At 42.5% G+C, this 21,086-nt stretch overlaps 1 protein-coding gene across 2 annotated transcripts in view; it reads left to right on the forward strand.

The window, feature by feature from the left end:
* SLITRK6 (SLIT and NTRK like family member 6) overlaps window positions 1–20,788 on the forward strand; it is a 223,193-nt gene extending 202,405 nt beyond the window's left edge. For both annotated transcript variants that reach the window (XR_012241574.1, XR_012241575.1), the window contains exons 2-3: window positions 20,285–20,416; window positions 20,504–20,788. The gene's annotated coding sequence lies outside the window, so the exon portion shown is untranslated. The remainder of the gene's footprint in view (window positions 1–20,284; window positions 20,417–20,503) is intronic.
* Window positions 20,789–21,086: the final 298 nt, after the last annotated feature.

Consider the following 21,086-nt stretch of genomic DNA (forward strand, 5'->3'; position numbering starts at 1 on the left):
TTGTTTGCCAAACACGAGAGTGAATGACACTATCATCTGGTGAGCTTGTTTCTTAACTGGAGTTGATCTCCCATTCATCATTATGATGGAGGAACTGGTGTCATCATATTGTTTTTGCACTTTCCAATAAAGACTGTCTTTTTGGTGTGGATTCACGAGACTTTCTCATTATTCATTTATATATAAACTTTTTTTCACCGTATATTTATATATATATTTTTTTTCATTATTAAGGAAATTTTTTGTATTTTATGGACACATTTAACAACGCTACTGTGGATTATATTATATATACACTGTTATATATTTATATTTTTCATCTCTTTCTATGTACATAAAAAGCTTGCTCTTGAAATGCCTTAATGTCAGTAAGGTGAGCTTAAAACAGTTTTTCCATTAGTTACTAAATATAATGTATAAAGGCTTGCCAATTAAATCAAGTAGTGAATAATGAATGTAGTGCATTGAACCATAGGCTTTCTCGTGTACAATACAATGGAAAATGAAAATGAAAAAGCAATGTAAAGACCAAAGCCTCGAGGTGTGGCTTGGTCCCATCCTAAGATGGATGCTTAGTCTCCGAGCTCCCGTTCCCTGAGGTCCTGCAATCTGCCCCAGCGTTTCTATCATCCAGCCGAACATGGAGAGAACATCCCAGAGTGTCTCGGCGACAAGAACCCGGTCTCCCCGAGACCTTGACACACAGCTAAGCCGACATATACCAGAGATATTCCGGATGAGGCCTAAGGACACCATGCCCACATCATAGACTGCATCTCATCAGTCCCACTCCCCTGACAGGAGCTCACATCGCACCATAACATGGAGCTCTCCCTCCCCAGCCCTAAACCTGGATGATCTCTATACAGTAGCGGCAGACATAAAGAGTACCCTGTCAGCAGCTATATCTGAACTATGCTCGGACATACAGGCCATCTCGCTGAGGGTGGAGGAAATAGAATTTACACAGGCCTGCCATGATGCTTCACTCTGTCAAGAACAACAAGTGACAGAATCACATGCCATACTTATATGTGAAATTAACTGCCATATGGAAGATTTGGACAATCGGGGAAGACACCGCAACCTCAGGGTAAGAGGTCTCCCTGAATCTATTGATTTCAGAATCAGTGATCGCCATCTTTAACAATCTCCTAGGGAGACCCCCCGCCACCCCGTTAATTATGGAGTGCTTACACAGAGCACTGCGTCCGAGAGGAAGAGACACAGACCCACCAAGGGATGTGTTCTGTTGCCTTATGGATTTCCCCTTAAAGGAAGAAATCCTCCGCAAAGCCAGAAGCCTCAATCACCTAGCATTCCAAGGTACGGAGGTAAAGATCTATCAGGATCTATCTAACATCACATTGCAACGTAGAAGGGAAATAAGACCGCTACTTGATGAATTGCGGACAAGATCTATTACATGCCACTGGAAATTCCCTTTCTGCCTGTCAGCTACAGCCCAAGGGCACGCGGCCAGTCTCAGAGTGCCTAAAGACTTGGAACACTTCTGCACTGCTCTAAACATCCCATTAATGGAACTGCCAGACTGGTAAAATGATTTCCTTATACCACTGCTGAGGAGGGCCACCTTCATCTCCATGGAAGGTATCAGCAAAGGAAGCTTCAGCATTGGACATCGCCACGGCCCTCCACCATCATCACGAACAAAAGCACTTGACACCCTGAGAAACAACAGCCCCACTGCATCGCCAGCGCATCGCAGAGCACACCATTCATAATAAGGTACTGTAACTCTTACAATTCCATCCATTCTACATGACAGATGCCATGCACATCCCCTCACCAAGCCATTATTTCCTGAGATAACCACAATGAATCCTACCTACCCTCAAACATATGCCTACTGGATCCCAAACCCATGAAATTATCCTCCTAAACACTCAGGGAGCGAACTTTTCCACCACGCTGCAAAAAAACAAACAAAATCACCATCTTATCACTGTCTGTTGTAAGACACACACCATCTATCACCTACTCAGCCTACAACTGAGATATGAGCAATGATCCCAACTGATACACCAACCAAAGGATGTATACTAACTCAAATAGAACCACCTCCCGTTCTCCTTCTTTCAATGATCTCCACTGTCCACCTACACCAACAGATGCGAGATACTGCTTTGTTACGCCAAAGATACAAGAACTCCTGATTTTCTATATCTGACACTTCCTCGAGAGACTAGCCCCGGCAAAATATATCCATACTTCCAATCCGCAAGCAAGTAAACAGACAAAACCACTGAACTGAGCCTCAAGAATACAAACTACAATCCCCGCTAAAAAGCACGCACAGCTGCATGCAAGAATTGGGGGGGGGGGGGAGAGAAGAAAAGAAGAATGGGAAAAAAGGGAAAAGAAACAGAAAGGAAAAGAAGCATTGTCATCACAAAACAGGGAGACAAAGAGTAAAACATCATAACCACAGCACGTACTAGCATAACCATCAAAAACACCTATAGACCCTACTGCGCTGTTGATCTTATGGAACTTGATTCACAAACCCAAAATGTTATTACAAACCCCAGCAACTCAACGTGGAAACAATCATGTGACTGCCAATCCATCCTCATTGACACTGGGGTCAGGTAACAAATGGAGACCCAAATGCCAGTTTTTACAAATGTGTCTCTATCCCTTAATACCATGTTGTTGCACTTTACTCAGCACCCAGGCCCTTTTCCTCCCCTCTTCCCCACAACCCTGCCCCCCCCCCCTTACTGCCCCACCCCACTACCACCTTTTGCCTTACCCTTCCTTATCCTTAAACCTAAATACACCCCCAATAAGCAGGTTCTATTGATCCACATATACTTAAGCCACATGACTCATCTATGGGCACTGAGTCCCTAATTCGGAACTAATTGTTTAGTAAGCACACAATTATGTGCTGGGGTATCCCCCTCCCTTTTTTTTTTTTTTTTATAACACCTAGCACTATTCTCATTTTTGGTGATCATAACTTTAATATACAGTTGTACCTACTGGCTTCCTATGATGTACACAGAATTGACAATTGAGGGCCGTATACGAAATACCCATAAATACGTTGCAGTAATTTCCCCCCAACATTCCCCAAGTTCACTTCCTAAACATGTCTTCCATATGGCAGCATCTATCCTGCCTCAGAGCAACCAACTTCCAATTGGTAACACTCCCTTGTTATATAGACTCACACTTACTGCAATACATGTGCACATACCCCCCTTGAACTTGCTCAATCTGCGTGTACACATGTGGATTGTTGATGATGTTTGTATTGAATTTGTTTCATGTAACGCACTAGTTAAAATGTTTTAAAATGTTTGAAAATTCTGTTTTATAGCTTTTACTACACACGATAAAACCCTTTCCTTACTTGAACTTAAGACTGCTACGGTCCCACCGATCCTCCCTAAAATGCTCACAGCAGAGCCGACCAAAATTCATTAGCAGTAATCCCCACTCCTCCCATCCTCCACCATAAGATCATAAGATCTCCCCTCATAACATTACCATGGTTTTAGTACCAGACAGGGAGAACTGATAGCAAAGGCAGTTTCCTAGGTTTCCTCACCAGCGCCACCTTTTTAGACACCCCACCTCTCCCCCTTGACCTCATAGGGACACGAGATTATCTCCACTGGAAGACCGTTACCTTCCACCCTCAATCACAGTGGACTCTGGTAGCCACCGCTGACCCCTTCCGGAATCCCCCCTACCTATAGAGTGGGACTGCAGGTCCACACCCACAACCGGATTTTCAACTCCTTTATCCACCAAACTCTCTACATCTATTAGCCCAGTCATCTTTTAACACACCACCCCTACTTCACAAAAGAACCCCCTTATCGATTTTATTCTTCTATTCTCTCTGAGAGTATCCCTCCCCTCTCCTTCTTCTCCCCCCTGCCCCTTTTTTTTTCCTTCTCCCTACTCACTCTCCCTCCACCTCTCATCTCTTAGTTCACTACCCTACATTGGTCGTCTCCTACTTCCCTCCCACACAGCTGACAGACACCAACCCCTCTTTAATCACCATGGCTCCACCCAAAATGATCAATAACTACCTGAACCTTAAAATAATCTCTTTAAACACCAAAGGCCTAAATATACCCAAGAAACGTTCACAAAATGATCAATAACTACCTGAACCTTAAAATAATCTCTTTAAACACCAAAGGCCTAAATATACCCGAGAAACGTTCACAAACCCTTTCCAATCTACGTAACATTAAAGCAGATATAGCCTTTTTACAAGAAACCCACTTCCAAAATTAGAAAACCATATCTATCCCCAAAGCTTCCACGCTACCTCTCCAATCTCTAAATCGAAAGGATTTTCTATACTAATCTCCAAAAACACACCCATCCAAATATCGGGCTCTCAGATAGATGAACAGGATAGGCACATTTTTTTGAAGGGCACTCTAAAAGACAGACCTATTACACTGGCTAACATCTACAGCCCCAACACAGCCCAAGTCCCATTCATCAGCAAAATAACAAAACTGTCCCCCTTGATCCTCTTCTCGACACATCCTCAGGCATTTCATACTTACCTTATCGGGCACTGCGAGAAATAAAACTTTGCCTTCAGGACCTCCTATTGCATGACACCTGGCTTACCCTACACCCAAAAGATAAAGATTTCACCTTCTTTTCACCCCCTCACAATAAGTATTCCCATCTCAACTACCTTTTCATAACTCAACAAGACCTTTCATGTTTGTGTGTAGCATCAATAGAACCTACGACTCTTTCTGATCACCATCCGCCAAACTGACTTTCCTGAAAAAAAATCAACATGCTCCAATTTGGAGACCAGACCCATCCATCCTTACTGAAAAAACTAGAACAGATTAGATCAACAAATGCCTGGTGAACTACTTTATTGACAATGACACTCCCGACACGTCTAAAATGACACAGTGGGAAGCACACAAGTGTGTGATAAGAGGAAAACTTATTTCCTTAGCCACAGCGATCAAAAAAGAGAAACAAACCCGACTCAAAGACATATTCACCAAACTCAAGTCTTTGGAAGCTGCACATAAATGCATTTTAGCTCACCAAACCTACCTGGAACCAACTGAAGTTCGCACACTGTTACAAGAAGAACTTGGGCGCAATCTCAAGAAGGAATACACACTATCACAAAAACTATTTTATGAGTTTGGTAACAAGTGCGGACATTTACTAGCCCAACCACTATGCTGGAAAAAAGCTAAAACCACAGTACATAAGCTACACTCTCCCACTGGACAAACATACACAAACAACAGTGATATTGCTCAGGAATTCAAAAAATACTACTCCTCCCTGTACAATCTCGAAGGGTCCAATCCCCTCACCCACCTCCCACAGAGCAGAAGTAATGATATAAACACTTTCCTAAACAAATATTGTCCTACAGCCAATTCCCCAGATACGGTCAAAAACCCAGAACGACCGATCTCCCCAAAAGCATGGGACCAAGCAGTAAAACAGCTTAAACCTAGCAAAAGCCCAGGTCCAGACGGCCTCTCAGACACTTATTACAAAACTTTCAAGGAAGTACTAAGACCCCCTTACTATTATCTTTTAACTCCCTGTCCTCAACTAACCCTCTCACACCCAGGATGCTCGAGGCACACATAAGTCATCCCAAAAGAAGAGAAAGACCACACACAAACCGCAAACTACAGACCAATATCATTACTAAATGTGAATATAATTTTTTTTTCTAAGATAATAGCCAACAGACTCTTGTCAATACTACCATCAATTATCTCATGAGACCAAGAAGGATTCATACCCGGACACAAGGCTAGAGAAAACACCATCAAGGCCATTTAACCTGTACCACATAATGAGGCAAACTAATCAAAAGGGCTTCTTCCTATCCTTGGACGCGGAGAAGGCATTTGACAGGGTGTCATGGGACTACACGGGAAGCAGTACGAAAAACCAGTGGCGTGGGCACACACATGCTTAACTTCATCTTGTCCCTATACACGAATCCCACTGCCAGGATTCCTGTTAACAACGCCCTGTAAAATGCCTTCCCCATTCACAATGGGATGAGATAGGGATGCCCTCTGTCCCCCATTCTTTTTGTAGTCACCCCGGAGCCATTCCTTCACAGTATAAGAACCAACCCCAACATTGAAGGGATCCAGGCGACTAATAGAGACTTCAAACTCGCCGCCTTTGCAGATGGCATCCTACAATTTCTCCCTAAACCACTAACTACGATTCTGGTCCTCCTCGCTGAATTCAAACACTTTAGTTTACTTTACAACCTTAAAATTAACTTTTCCAAATCCTTTTCTCTTAATATATCCTTACCACAGAACCACGTAGAACACTGTAAAGAAAACTTTCCCTTCCAATGGAAGCCCAACTCGATTACCTATTTAGGCATACAGCTCCCCTCCAAACTGTCCTGCTTATATATGAAAAATTACTTACCACTCCTAAATAAACTAACAACTGACCTCAAAAACTGGAACAAACCAATCTTTTCCTGGTTTGGTAGAGCAGCGATACTGAAAATGAATGCTCTACCATGACTACTCTACCAGGACTACTACCACCCAGTTCTGGCTATGCTCAACTTGCCCTACCAAAAAATCTCGGCGGGTTAGGTCTGCCAGACATCCTCAATTATTATAAAGCGATTCATCTGTCTAGAATAATCAATTGGAATGTCCATAATTCCTATAAATACTGCGTCTTTCTGGAAGCTTCATTTACAACCCTCCCCCTCAATTCCCTACCGTGGATACTGAAATGCCATACTCCATCTGAATTACGCACACACCCACTAATTGGCCCCACCATACAATGCTTTCGCAAAGTATGCACCCACACTTTGCTAACGTCCACTCCCGGTCCGCTAACCCCACTTAGAATGAACCCAGACTTCCACCCAGGTATAAACCACCAATACATGAAAGACTATTGGTTGGACCAATTGGTTGGACCAAATCTTAGCCCATCATTTTTACGAACATGGGAAATATCTATCAAACTCCCGTCTGTCTGCCCGAATGGACAAACCATCTATCCCCTTCTAGACTTTTTAATGCTGATACATTACCTCAAATCTTTAGACAAAAGAGACTCCTGCTCAAGACGACTCACACCTTTTGAAATGCTCTGCATACAAAAATCCCCACAACATCATCTTATATCCACCACGTACTCAGTTCTCCACGTGGACTTCCACCCTATCGACACTAAAGCATGTAAAACCTGGGAATGTAAAAACTGAAACTCCATACTCCATCTGAAATACGCACGCACCCACTAATTGACCCCACCATACAATGCTTTCGCAAAGTTTGCACCCACACCTTGCTAACGTCCACTCCCGGTCCGCTAACCCCACTTAGAATTAACCCAGACTTCCACCCGGGTATAAACCACCAATACATGAAAGACTATTGGTTGGAAGACCAAATCTTAGCCCTTTATTTTTAAGAACATGGAAATATCTATCGAACTCCCGTCTGTCTGCCCACATGGACAAACCATCCATCCCCTCCTGGACTTTTTAATGCTGACACATTACCTCAAATCTTTAGACAAAAGAGACTCCTGCTCAAGACGATTCACACCTTTTGAAATGCTCTGCATACAAAAATCCCCACAACATCATCTTATATCCACCACGCACTCAGTTCTCCACGTGGACTTCCACCCTAATGACACTAAAGCATGTAAAACCTGGGAAAGAGACCTTTCCATAACCCTATCACAAGAAGAATGGGAACGAATGTACATCAATATATCCTATATCCAAAACTTTTGGCAGGAAGTTTGTCGCATAACTTCTAAAGTGATAATTTATGACTTGGCACTATCCCCAGCTCAATTCCTACTACACCACTCACCCATTCCACATGAAACTTACCACAAATCACTTACCATGCATAGAAGGGTTTATTAGATAAACAATATAATTAAGAAAAGTGATTTAAGGTAGAAGAGCAAAGATAAAAGTGTATATATACAATCTACTATTTAATTAAAAAAAAAAATAATGAAATTGAATTATCTTACCATGCATCTGATTAATGCATCTGATTAATGCAACAAAACAATGCATCCCGATACACTGGGATGGGCTCTACCACCCCCCCACCCCCCACCCCCGATCAAGCAATGGTTCAACATTAAAGACAAAGTAGCAGGAATTGAAAAATTAATTCACAAATTCACATTGCACGAGACACACCCAAAAAATGTGGAATTAAATGGGCTTGCTGGAAACACTTCAAGTCAACCACAGAATTCTCTCAGTTGTATAATACTCCCAACCAATCAGAACACCATCCTACTCAACTTACCGATATATACTTACCGATATAATCATAATACCCCTCTTATGCCACATAAACTGTTCCCTTGACCTCTTTCCACTAAGGGCCGCCCCCCTCTGAGACATCTACGAACTCTTAGGAGTGAAACATATTTGACTAGCTAATAGAGAGGGAAGTAAGAGACGGCCAATACCCCTTTCCCACCTCCCCCCTTTTTTCCCTCTTTTTCTTCTTTCTCTTTCTTTTCCCCTCCCACCCCCTAAAACTCCTCTACCTCATGCTTTCATTTCATCCCCCCCCCCATTTCCCTAACCAAGCCTCTCTCAAAAGAACTACATGCATATACCACTTAAGCCCATTCCATCGCATTCACCATAACCCAACATACTATGAATATACCCCGGCGATGGACCTAACCTACATCATAACTGATTCCTTTACACCCACCTACCTCTTAAAAAATGATGACTAGGACCAATTTATACATAAACAAATAGACCTTTAAATTACCTTTTTGTTTGAGCTGCTTGCTGCTCATAGCTGTTGTCCACAGTAACCCATACAATGACTCGGAAATGGACCAATGTTCTCAAGGTCTATGCATTGTTACACGACTCTCACTTGTAACACAAATACATTTTACCAATTGTTAACCATACAACTACTGTACTAAATCTATGTATGTTATTTTTTTCTCTTAAATAAAAGTCTTTATGAAAAGACCAAAGCCTTAACATAAGAAGAAAACAGATAAAAGATTGTACTATTGGTCTACAACACAATAAGCACACCGCCATAAAACCGAAACGAACCACAAAATATTGAATGCTTTTTCACCAAGCAGAGAGTTCACATTAAATTATGAGCATCCTACTGAAAGATGAAAAATACAGCTTTTAGCTAGAAAGATTTCTTCTTCTACTTTAAAGCTGTTATAATAAGCATCCCATGTAAAGATTCCTTTTCTTCTATCCAGGTCTTTTAAAACTCCTGCACACATGCTCATATCATAAGGCATTTTATTTAGTTCACTGTGACTGTTCAACTCTTCTATGGGAGCTAGTGAGTTAGCCTAACACAAATTACATTTGGTTAACAAGCAATCTTCTTGAGTCTTAGTTATGTGAAGCCTGTTATTTTGTGCCCAAAACTTACCCCGCTAAGGCAAAACATTGTATTAGCCCTGGTTCACATTGGTATGATTTGACATGCAATTTGACATGTCAAATCACATGTTAAATCAGTGGCAATTGCCAGCAATGGCACCATCCTAATCGGTGTGACTCTGCATTTGCGATTTTAAAAAGTAGTTTCTGTACTACTTTTTGCGATTTCAGGCTGCGATTTACATTGACATCTGTACAGAAACCTGCACAGATGTCTCTGAAATTGCAGCCGAAATTGGGACTGACATGCGGGAGTGAAATCATGCAAGTTCAGCTGAACTCGCATGGCTTCATTCCCGCAGCTCAGTGTGAACCTGGGCTTACTGCAAGTGGGTTAAATATATTAACTTTTGATTCCGCTAAAAGATAGGAACACCATCTCATAGATTTTCTAGATGGTAATATGGCACAACATATGTTAATGAAAACACTTGAGGCCTGAAGATTTTTCATATGTTGAGTTCATTTAGTCATTGTATTATAAAGTTCTACACAGTGCCTCTGAGGAATTGATGGCATGAAAAGAATTACTCTATATCCTTCCTTAGAGCTGACATGGTACATTTGTGTTTGGTACTGTGCCTAAGGATGTTTTAACACTTCTGCATAGTACAGCGTACATTGTTGTGTGCATTGTACAGTGTGATAGAAGCAGATGTCAATACTGGATATTACTCAGATGAGGAGAGTTCAGCTTTGAGAAAGGCAACTATGAGTACAAACATCAGCATCTGTTAAAGGAAACTTAAATTACAAACCATGTGATCTCCTTTTTTTTTAAGCATACCTCTTGTTGAATTCAGTCCTCAATGGATCTTTTAAGTCATGAATTTGGATTGCATAGTCCCTTGATTCATAGTCCCTTGAAGCGGCTAAAAAACTTAAAAGTGTATTTCTACCTTTTACCAGAAACTTTGAGAAACCACCACTATATGTTTGTTATGTGATCCCATTCATGCAGCATACCCAAAGATATAATTTTATATTTTTTTATAGGACTCTATAGGCAGCTTCTACTGCTTTGAAAAGATGGCAATGTGGAGAGAGACTCGAGTGACAAGGCTGGGAGACAGTGGGGTAGATTTGCTAAAGCTCCATCACTCAGAATCTAGTGCAGCTGTGCATGATCGCCAAATAGCTTCTAAATTCAGCTTGTTCAATTAAAGGGTAGCTCCACTTTCGTAGGAGAAAAAATAGCAAAGAAAAAATAATATAGCGTATACAATTGCGACACAAGTCATATTGTAATTGAATGTTATTAAAAAATGACCTTTCCTTTTCAATCTGCAGCCACTGTAACATTCTGAGAATACATTGCAATATGGCTACCTGTAGTTGTTCTGTACACAGAGTGTGTACTGACTACTCCCAAGAGACATAATTTCCTGCTTGTGTGATTAGCTCACCAATTTTCCCAGAAGTCAGCCTAAGATACAAGTTAGATTTCAGGCACCCTCTGCAACAAAAATGTAATTTTTGGTGAGATATTCCCTGTAGGAACATGTCTACAGAGATGCAGGCCCAGCAGATTTCCTCATTAGTGCCCTGCAGGTGCACACCTGATAGATATTTATGAAACCACTCCCATTGGACTCACTCAGACCAGAGGCACAGAGGAACATACAGGGGTTACTTCTGAATAACAAAAGGTAGGAATCTGCAACAAAGTTTGTTAAAATCCTTGCAATGCACATAGATATCCCTGAGGGGAATGTTTTTTTCTCAACAAAAGTGGAGTTACGCTTTAAACTTTGGCAATAAAACCTAGGAAACGAATTGGTTTCTGTGCATAACTGCACCAGATTTTGCACTCTCAAGTTTTAATAAATCTCCCCCACCACATTAATGTTCAATCATATTTAACCGTTTGTTAGGACTGATAGTCCTGCTCATCTAGTTAACAACTGATCATGAAATCTACCAGCACAGTTCAACCAAGTTTAACTATGGCAAACACAACTCCCCTGTTTCCTCATAATGATTAAAAAGCAGGACTGAACTAAGCAGGATTTTTTAGTCTTGCAGTTTTCAGAAACATGGTTTTAAAAAGGTAAAGAGTGGTACAGTTGGATGCACTATTCAGACTCCAAAAAACTTAAAGGTTGGCTACTGTAATGGATGGCTTGATACCCCGTGGCACTGGGGTCCCTTTTCAGTTCTCCTCTTTGCAGATGAGCTTATGACACCTTCTATTAAATTTTAGATGGGGCATTACTGACCATTTGAGCATCCCCGGTTGGGCTTGCCCTGATTTCCTTTCTATTTTTACCTTTACATACCCTTACCCCCCCCTTAGTTCAGATTCGACAGGCTTTGGCTCAAGATATAATGGATTGATCTAATAGCCCAATCTTTCTTCCCTTTTCCCTTCTCCCTTTCTCCCTCCTTTCTTCTCCTTTTCTTTTCCTGCTCTCCCCCCTTTCTTGGTTAATCACTATACACTTCAGACTCCAGGATACACCCATAATGGGTCCATTGCTTTTCATAGTTCAATTTTCTCAGTCTCCCACATGTGGTGTGCAGTTGGCCTTTGGGCCCATACCTATTATGTTGTTCTTTGCCTTTTGTGTATGTTATGCCTCATTTTGATTACGGGTTCGACTGAATATATGTGATATACTGGACTTGTCATCTGATACTTTTGAACTTTACACTTTTCACTCTATCTTTGTTAAACCTTAATAAACATATATTCAACTTAAAAAGATAAAGAGCAATCTTTTGTAAGAAATATTGTCTGACTGGGAACATGAAACAAATACAAAGTTGATGTATACTGTCTGACTGGGAACATGAAACAAATACAAAGTTGATGTTATCCCAATTTGGATGCAAAAGATGAAATACACTTTAAAGGCCACAGGTCACAGAAAAATCAAATAAAAACATATGCAGTACATCTTTGCAAAGGAAACTTTAATGTAAACGCTACACAAACATAAAAGCCTTAAGATAAGAAACATGACATAACATGACATTTCCTCATGACAGATGGAAGGTCTGTTACTCTGTAAAGATGCTGATAGTGCCTGTTTAAAGATGGACCCCATAACATATGGGGTTGCATGTCAAGTCCTGTATGGCCCAAGAGTGGAAGTTGGACATTGTGAAGGGATAGAGGTAGTCATTATTTGAAAAGACCAGTGAATCTGAGCTAAGCAAGTAGCAGTCAATATGGGAGCAGAAAACAGTTTTGTTACTGATGGAAACAGTTCAACAGAGAGGCTGAAAGTGGCACAGCTCTATTCTAGAATATAGAATATACAGTGCTGTGCAACAAATAGGCGGGTAATTTGTGTTCATTGCTATGCTGAACAATGCCTGCCTGGGCAGAACATAGTGTTTCTTTGACATTTGGATTATTAAAAGTAGCCAAAAAGCCCTAAAATGAGTTTGACTGAGTCCTTTCAAAACTCATAATTTGCAGCTAAAGCTCACTCCTAAAAACCCTTCAAGTACAGAAAATTACCTGTTGATCTACCAGAAAGCACTCCCACATATTTATACCACAATTGCAAAGATGAGCAATGAAATATAAATATTAAAGAAAATACAAGTTTTTTCTTGACACACTTTAGCTTTAAAGACATCTGTAAGAGATAAGAGTTCAGAGTTGGTACCCTTTCACATGGGCTGTCTGATCAGGACCGTCAGTCAGTTTTTCAGGCGGACCCTGCAGTCTCTTCTATGGAGAAGCGGATGTCAGCTGACACCCTTCGCCATCTGATCATGTCCACAAAACCAGACATATGGTGGTCCTAATTTCCATCTGTCCGGTGGATTGGATGGCATCAGATGGATACAGACAGCAGTCTTTTTCTATCCGATTTCCCCATAGAGAAGAGCGGGACTGTGTCCGTGTCCGCTCTGCCCCGATCCCCCGCTGAGCAAGTGGAATTCACAACACGGAGGCGCCCATATGAAAGGGGCCTAATTGGTGTAATCAGTTCACAAAAAAGGTATAGAGTCCAAAGTATTTAGGAAAACAGCCAGAAAATTATTTAAAATCATAGCGGTACATACAATTTCTGTTCTTATTTAGACCATTGTCTAAAGTTTTGAATTTGTTTAAGAATTTACATTTCAACATCTCTCTCGATCTGTGATTTAAGGTTTTCCATGAGTATCATAATCTTGAGATTATTTATGCCACAGCCTCTGAAATGGGCTGCTATAGGAACATCTGAAAAATTTAAAAAAACACACCAGCACATGACAATGGATAATGTCCGGAAGTATTATTGTCCTTAATGTAGGCATATGTCCTTAATGTAGGCATATATTGTCCATGACAACTGGGAATGGAAATGATGATAGTTCAGGTGACACCCATCCCCAGAGTGTATCCTAGAACTCTGTGAAACAATAAAGGGCAGGAGGAGGAGGGAGGAGCACCTAAGTGTAGTAATATAAACCACAATTTATTGCACAAAGAATTGCACTTACAGGATTGAAGAATTAGCATGTTTGTTATCAGAAACATCATCCTCAGGGGGTGCCTGCTCTCCGATATTCCATCCAGGGTCCAGGTGGCTATTAGAGGCTGAGCTGGGACACAGCGTTTCCAGTGTGCCAGCTCAGCCTCCTACAGCCACCTGGACCCTGAATGGAATACCGGATAGCAGGCACCCACCGAAGATGATTTTTCTGATAAAAGACATACTTCTTAATTCTTCAATCCTGTAAGTGCAATTCTTTGTGCAATAAATTGTGGTTTATATTACTACACTTAGGTGTGCCTCCCACCTCCTTCTGTCTTTTACAGGAACATCTGTTTTGTTACTTTTTATCTATGCAAGTTCACTGTTTGGCAAAGGGTTTGACCCATACCCCCAACACAATGGTGAATTTACTAAAGGCAAATAGACTTTGCACTTTGCAAGTGCAGTTGTACTAATCTTTCCATTTTTTCACTTGTCTGGCTAAGAGTTTTTTTTAGCATGTTACCATATTTGAGATATTGGAGGTCCCTAAATGATTGTTTGTTCTGTTCATATATATATATATATATCAGTCTGCAGATTAAATTGTCTTTGAGCTTTCGGACATTCTTGACTGTGCACCTGTGATGCTGACACAGGACATTTATTTCCCTCTTATGAGGGCCTTAGCTTCTTCCCAAAAATATGGGGATTGGATTTATGAATTACATTGTAGGCATCTAAAAGTCCTCACTTGAGGCTGAATAGGAAGGGAGCACCACACAACTATATTAGAAAGGTGTGACCTAACCAACAGTGACACAAGGATATAACATTGTCATGTATCACGGGTTGGTCTAATAAGGAAAGCAACTGGTTTGTGTTGAAAATGTAATATAATCTAGCTAGGTAGTCATGGGCCAATGAGTAGTGGGTACATTCTACATCTGCTGTCAAGGTAAGTCTCCAGGTGTCATATATACTTAAGGCCAAGGTCATATCATCCAGAAGAGAGAGTGAGGTGGGCTGTTGCCTCATCAGGTTGGGGTGCCATTGGAAGTGTGACGGCTCTAGTTCACACATTCATATTAACACTCAAGTCCACATCAATTAAATGATTGGTGCGTGTATGATTTAAAGGCTTGTTCATGAGAATTTAACAGAAAAATTTAATGCATATAAAAGAGGAGATTTGTAGATGGGCCATCATTGTAATGCCCCATACACACGGTCGGATTTTCCGGCGGAAAATGTGTGATCGGAGCGTGTTGTCAGAAATTCTGACCATGTGTGGGCTCCATCTGACTTTTTCCATCGGATTTTCTGACACACAAAGTTTGAGAGCAGGCTAAAAAAATTTTCCGACAACAAAATCCGATCACGTCAATTCCGACCGTGTGTGGACAATTCCGATGTACAAAGTGCCACGCATGCTCAGAAGAAATTCTGAGACGGAACAGCTCGGTCTGGTAAAATTAGCGTTCGGAATGGATAGAGCACTTTCGTCAGGCTACAATCTTTAAAATTGTTTAATACAGCGCACTCTTTTCTTCTTTATAATGCAGGAAGAACGAAGTAGTTTTGCTGCTGATATTCACACAGAGTTCTCACAAACTTCTTTCTTTCTTATTTATCGTGATTCCCTCAATATATTATATTTTTTTTTTTGTGTTTTTTTTTTTTTTCATGTCTGATGTGATTTTTTTGATTTTTGTTTTGGTTTGTATTCTTTTCAAGGCTGATCCTTATTTTTTTTTTTTTTTTTTTTAGTTATTTAACATCCAGAATATTTTTGTGTGTGTTTTGTGTGTCAAGTTACTACAACACCATTATTATCTTGTATTATTTAATCTTAAGGAGATTGCTTGGTGTTGGTGTCTCTTGTTAATTTCACATTGTATTTTGAATTGTACCTGCCTCCTCACAAACAAACTGTCCTTTTTGAAGGAAAACACATATAGGCGAGTCTAATTGAAACCAAAAAACCTTTATTAAGGGCTCACAACCAAACAAAGAGGGAGGCAATGCTGGAGAAACAGCAGAAATTGGTGAAGCCTTTGACCCCCAGGGCACACATCAATTATTTGACAGCAAAATTGGTGGCCTGAGGAGTCCATATATAAGGGAGTGCAGTCTGGTCCAGAAGTCCCAGAGATCCTGAAAGCAGCAGATGATATCTGTGTCCCCAGGCTGTGGTCATACAAGAGACTGCATCTTTTGTCAGACCAGACTGAACCCAGGGTCATCACTCTCTGGTCTTCCTTCCACGCTGTGGCTGTGGTGGTGGAGTTGTGGCAGGAGGAGGAGGAGGATGTTCCAACTCACTCAGGTGGGTATTGGGTGTGATTTCGCCCCTCACCCCCTTAGTTAAGACTTTATAACGAAGGTCCTCACACAGCTGGCTTTGGCCCTCCTGCATGCCCTGCAGTTTGGTGGTAGCCATGCAGGCAAAGGCCTCTTCAGGAGTGGGGGTGGCTCTGAGGGATGCAGAAGCCTCCTGAATGAGCCTGAGAGCTGAATCCTGCATGTGACTCCCCTTCCTGGGTCTTTTGTTTGGAAGGCGGGGGGTAGGGACCTGCGATTCTGTCAGGCTCCTACTGGTCCCAGGCTTCTCCTGGCTGCCACTTAGCCCTGCCTCCTCCTGGCTACCACTAACCCCGCCTCCTCCTGGCTGCCACATTCCACAGCCTATTCCCGTGTGCCACATTCCAGAGCCATGTCCTGGCTGGGGTTTTCCTGTGTATGAAAAAGGGACATAGTTTTAGTTTTTACTTCATCAATCACACACAATTTTCATCTCATGACTGTTGCAAATTGAATGTTAACAAATATAAAAGACTATCATTCTGAGCCCAGCATTTTTCATGCTTGTCCCAATTATTTTTGGCAACTACTGTCTATTGATATGTAAATGCCTTTAATAAATCAGCAATTAGTGATCAATAATAACATCTAGTAAACATAATTTCTTTATTGACCAGAAATCTGTAGAAGAATGCTATACCTGGCTCAAGCTGGGCTCCTCCACTTCTTCCTGGCTGGAAGTCCCAGGTTGGACATCGGAAGCCTCAGCTGGGGTGGAAGGAAGAGTGGAAGGAAGGGTTGAGAGGGATTCCCTGACTTCAGTCTGGTCTGACAAAAATCGCAGTATCTCATAGTACCACAGGCTGGGGACATAAATGTCATCTGCTCCTGCTCCAGATCTCTGGGAATCTGTGACCTTCTTGCGCTCCCTTAGATAAGTGCTCCTCAGGCCACCAATTTTGGCTTTTAAATAGGGGATGGTTGCTGTGGGGACCACCGGCTTCACCAACTCCAGCAGTTTCTCCAGCGCTGTCTGCCTCTTTTGTTTATTATTATAATGTGGATGTTTCACCTGCCACAGACAGGGCAGCTCCCTGTACTTGTCTATGAACAGGGGGAGGAAGTTGTGGTCATTGAAGTCATCCATTTTATCTGCAAGACACAACTAGGGATGAGCTGAACACCCCCTGTTCGGTTAGCACCAGAACATGCGAACAGGAAAAAAGTTTGTTCGAACACGCGAACACCATTAAAGTCTATGGGACACGAACATGAATAATCAAAAGTGCTAAATGTAAAGGCTTATATGCAAGTTATTGTCATAAATAGTGTTTGGGGACCTGGGTCCTGCCCCAGGGGACATGGATCAATGCAAAAAAACGGCTGTTTTTTCAGGAGCAGTGATTTTAATAATGCTTAAAGTCAAACAATAAAAGTGTAATATCCCTTTAAATTTCATAGCTGGGGGGTGTCTATAGTATGCCTGTAAAGGGGCGCATGTTTCCTGTGTTTAGAACAGTCTGACAGCAAAATGACATTTCAAAGGAAAAAAGCCATTTAAAACTACTCGCGGCTATTGCATTGCCGGTCCGACAATACACATAGAAGTTCATTGATAAAAACGGCATGGGAATTCCCCACAGGGGAACCCCGAACCCTTCAGGTCTGGTACGGATTTTAAGGGGAACCCCGCGCCAAAAAAAAAAAACGGCGTGGGGTCCCCCCAAAAATCCATACCAGACTCTTATCTGAGTACGCAACCTGGCAGGCCGCAGGAAAAGAGGGGGGGACGAGAGAGCGCCCCCCCTCCTGAACCATACCAGGCCACATGCCCTCAACATTGGGAGGGTGCTTTGAGGTAGCCCCCAAAACACCTTGTCCCCATGTTGATGAGGACAAGGGCCTCATCCCTACAACCCTGGCCGGTGGTTGTGGGGGTCTGCGGGCGGGGGGCTTATCGGAATCTGGAAGCCCCCTTTAACAAGGGGACCCCCAGATCTCGGCCCCCCTGTGTGAAAAAAAACTGTCAAAAATGTTAAAAATGACAAGAGACAGTTTTTGACAATTCCTTTATTTAAATGCTTCTTCTTTTTTCTTTCTTCTATCTTCCTTCATCTTCTTTTCTTCTCTTCTTCATTTTCTTCTCCGGGCCGCTCCGCATCCATGCTGGCATGGAGGGAGGCTCCCGCTGTGTGACGGCGTCTCCTCGTCTGACGGTTCTTAAATAACGGGGGCGGGGCCACGCGGTGACCCCGCCCCCCTCTGACGCACGGGGACTTGACGGGCCTTCCCTGTGATGTGGCCCCGCCCCCGTTATTTAAGAACCGTCAGACGAGGAGATGCCGTCACACAGCGGGAGCCTCCCTCCATGCCAGCATGGATGTGGAGCGGCCCGGAGAAGAAAATGAAGAAGAGAAGAAGAGAAGAAAAGAAGAAGATGAAGAAGAAGATGAAGAAGAGAAGAAGATGAAGAGAAGAGCGGGAGCCTCCCCCCATGCCATGGGTGCGGAGCGGCCCGAGGAGAAGAAGATGGAAGACGCCGCGGAGGAGATGCTGGACGAGAATGCCGGAGGAAGAAGCAGAAGAGCCAGAAGAGCCAGAAGAAGAAGATGAAGGAAGATAGAAGAAAGAAGAAGCATTTAAATAAAGGAATTGTCAAAAACTGTCTCTTGTCATTTTTAACATTTTTGACAGTTTTTTCGTGAAATGGTAGGGGTACTTATGTACCCCCTTACCATTTCACACAGGGGGGGGCCGGGATCTAGGGGTCCCCTTGTTAAAGGGGGCTTCAAGATCCCGATAAGCCCCCCGCCCGCAGACCCCCACAACCACCGGCCAGGGTTGTGGGGATGAGGCCCTTGTCCTCATCAACATGGGGACAAGGTGTTTTGGGGGGCTACCCCAAATCACCCTCCCAATGTTGAGGGCATGTGGCCTAGTACGGTTCAGGAGGGGGGGCGCTCTCTCGTCCCCCCTCTTTTCTTGCGGCCTGCCAGGTTGCGTGCTCGGATAAGGGTCTGGTATGGATTTTTGGGGGGACCCCACGCCTTTTTTTTTTTTTTTGGCGCGGGGTTCCCCTTAAAATCCATACCAGACCCTGGTATGGAATTTAGGGGGACCCCCACATCATTTTTTTTTTAATTTTTGCAGGGGTTCCCCTTAATATCCATACCAGACCTAAAGGGCCTGGTATGGAATTTAGGGGGACCCCCACGTCATTTTTTAAAAAAAATTTTGGTTCGGGGTTCCCCTGTGGGGAATTCCCATGCCGTTTTTATCAATGAACTTTTATGTGTATTGTCGGACCGGCAATGCAATAGCCGCAAGTAGTTTTAAATGGCTTTATTCCTTCGAAATGTCATTTTGCTGTCAAACTAAACACGGGAAACATGCGCCCCTTTACAGGCATACTATAGACACCCCCCCGCTATGAAATTTAAAGGGATATTACACTTTTATTGTTTGACTTTAAGCATTATTAAAATCACTGCTCCTGAAAAAACGGCCATTTTTAAAACTCTTTTTTGCATTGATCCATGTCCCCTGGGACAGGACCCAGGTCCCCAAACACTTTTTATGACAATAACTTGCATATAAGCCTTTAAAATTAGCACTTTTGATTTCTCCCATAGACTTTTAAAGGGTGTTCCGCGGCATTCGAATTTGCCGCGAACACCCCAAATTGTTCGTTGTTCGGCGAACTTGCGAACAACCAATGTTCGAGTCGAACATGAGTTTGACTCGAACTCGAAGCTCATCCCTAGACGCAACATGAGACAAACCCTAATGTCAGGCAAAACTCTCCTAATCTTGTTACAATATAGGCCTCAATCTAGAAGCAGTATAGGCCCAAGTTTAGATCTTACCTTCGTTATCACGATCGGCGCCTCCGATACTCCTTCCTCCGCTCACAGATCATACGTACTATGCACGCGTGTTACGCTTTATACACACTGCGCATGCGTGAAACTCTACCCGCCCCCAAAATAGACAATTGTACCCCACTTCCAAGCAATGTTTCATATTCCTATTTCTGCCATTAAATATGTGTGTGCTAAGTATACCTATTTTTTTTACATAGGGGAGAAAAGACTCGGAGGACACCCTTCATCCGAGGAGATCACAGCCCCCCCACCTCTGGAAGAAGGGGAAATCCACCCAAGCCAAGCAGAGCAGGAGGAGGAAGACGTGGTGGAAATTGGCACCACAACAGGTGAGTGTCTGCGACCACAGGCTCAGGTAAGAGATGGATGCCGGCATATTTATAATACATGGTGTGTTTTTGTTTCTATCTTTTTAGGTGATCATGATGTTGTGGATCCAGAGCATTTCACCTCGGAAAGTGCACAGATCCTGATCGGGGAGATCATGGGGTGTAATAGGGACCTGGAAAACATCCTGAAAATCATCAATGATGTTCAACAAAAAATGAAGAAAATCATTGATGTTTTAGGGAGAGGTTAAAACCCCTCCAAATCCCTTGGGGTTTTTTTTGTGCTAAAAATTTTTGCCATTTTTTGACACATTTGCGAAAAGCCAAATTTTGAAGATGCACACAGTGTGTCAACATGTGTTATTTGCCATCACGGGAGATCAATGGACACGTTTTGGGGGTGCAACCCCTTCCTCAATAATAAAGTAGCTGTGAGGAAGGGGTTGCACCCCAAAAACACGTCCCTTGATCCCCCATGATGGCAGCTAGCACATGTTGACATTCGGCAATTTGTGTGCATCTTCAAAATTTGGCTTTTCCTGGGGTGACTTCACCCCATCTGAACGCAATATCAAACACAGTTTGTAAATACTCATGTCTGATATTGCCTTCAAGTTCTACCAAATGTGAACTTTGTAAGTTCAAGATTTGTGTCTTTCTTGTTGATTTT

The sequence above is a fragment of the Aquarana catesbeiana genome, linkage group LG02, assembly GCF_042186555.1.
Source record: "Aquarana catesbeiana isolate 2022-GZ linkage group LG02, ASM4218655v1, whole genome shotgun sequence".
Classification (NCBI taxonomy): domain Eukaryota; kingdom Metazoa; phylum Chordata; class Amphibia; order Anura; family Ranidae; genus Aquarana; species Aquarana catesbeiana.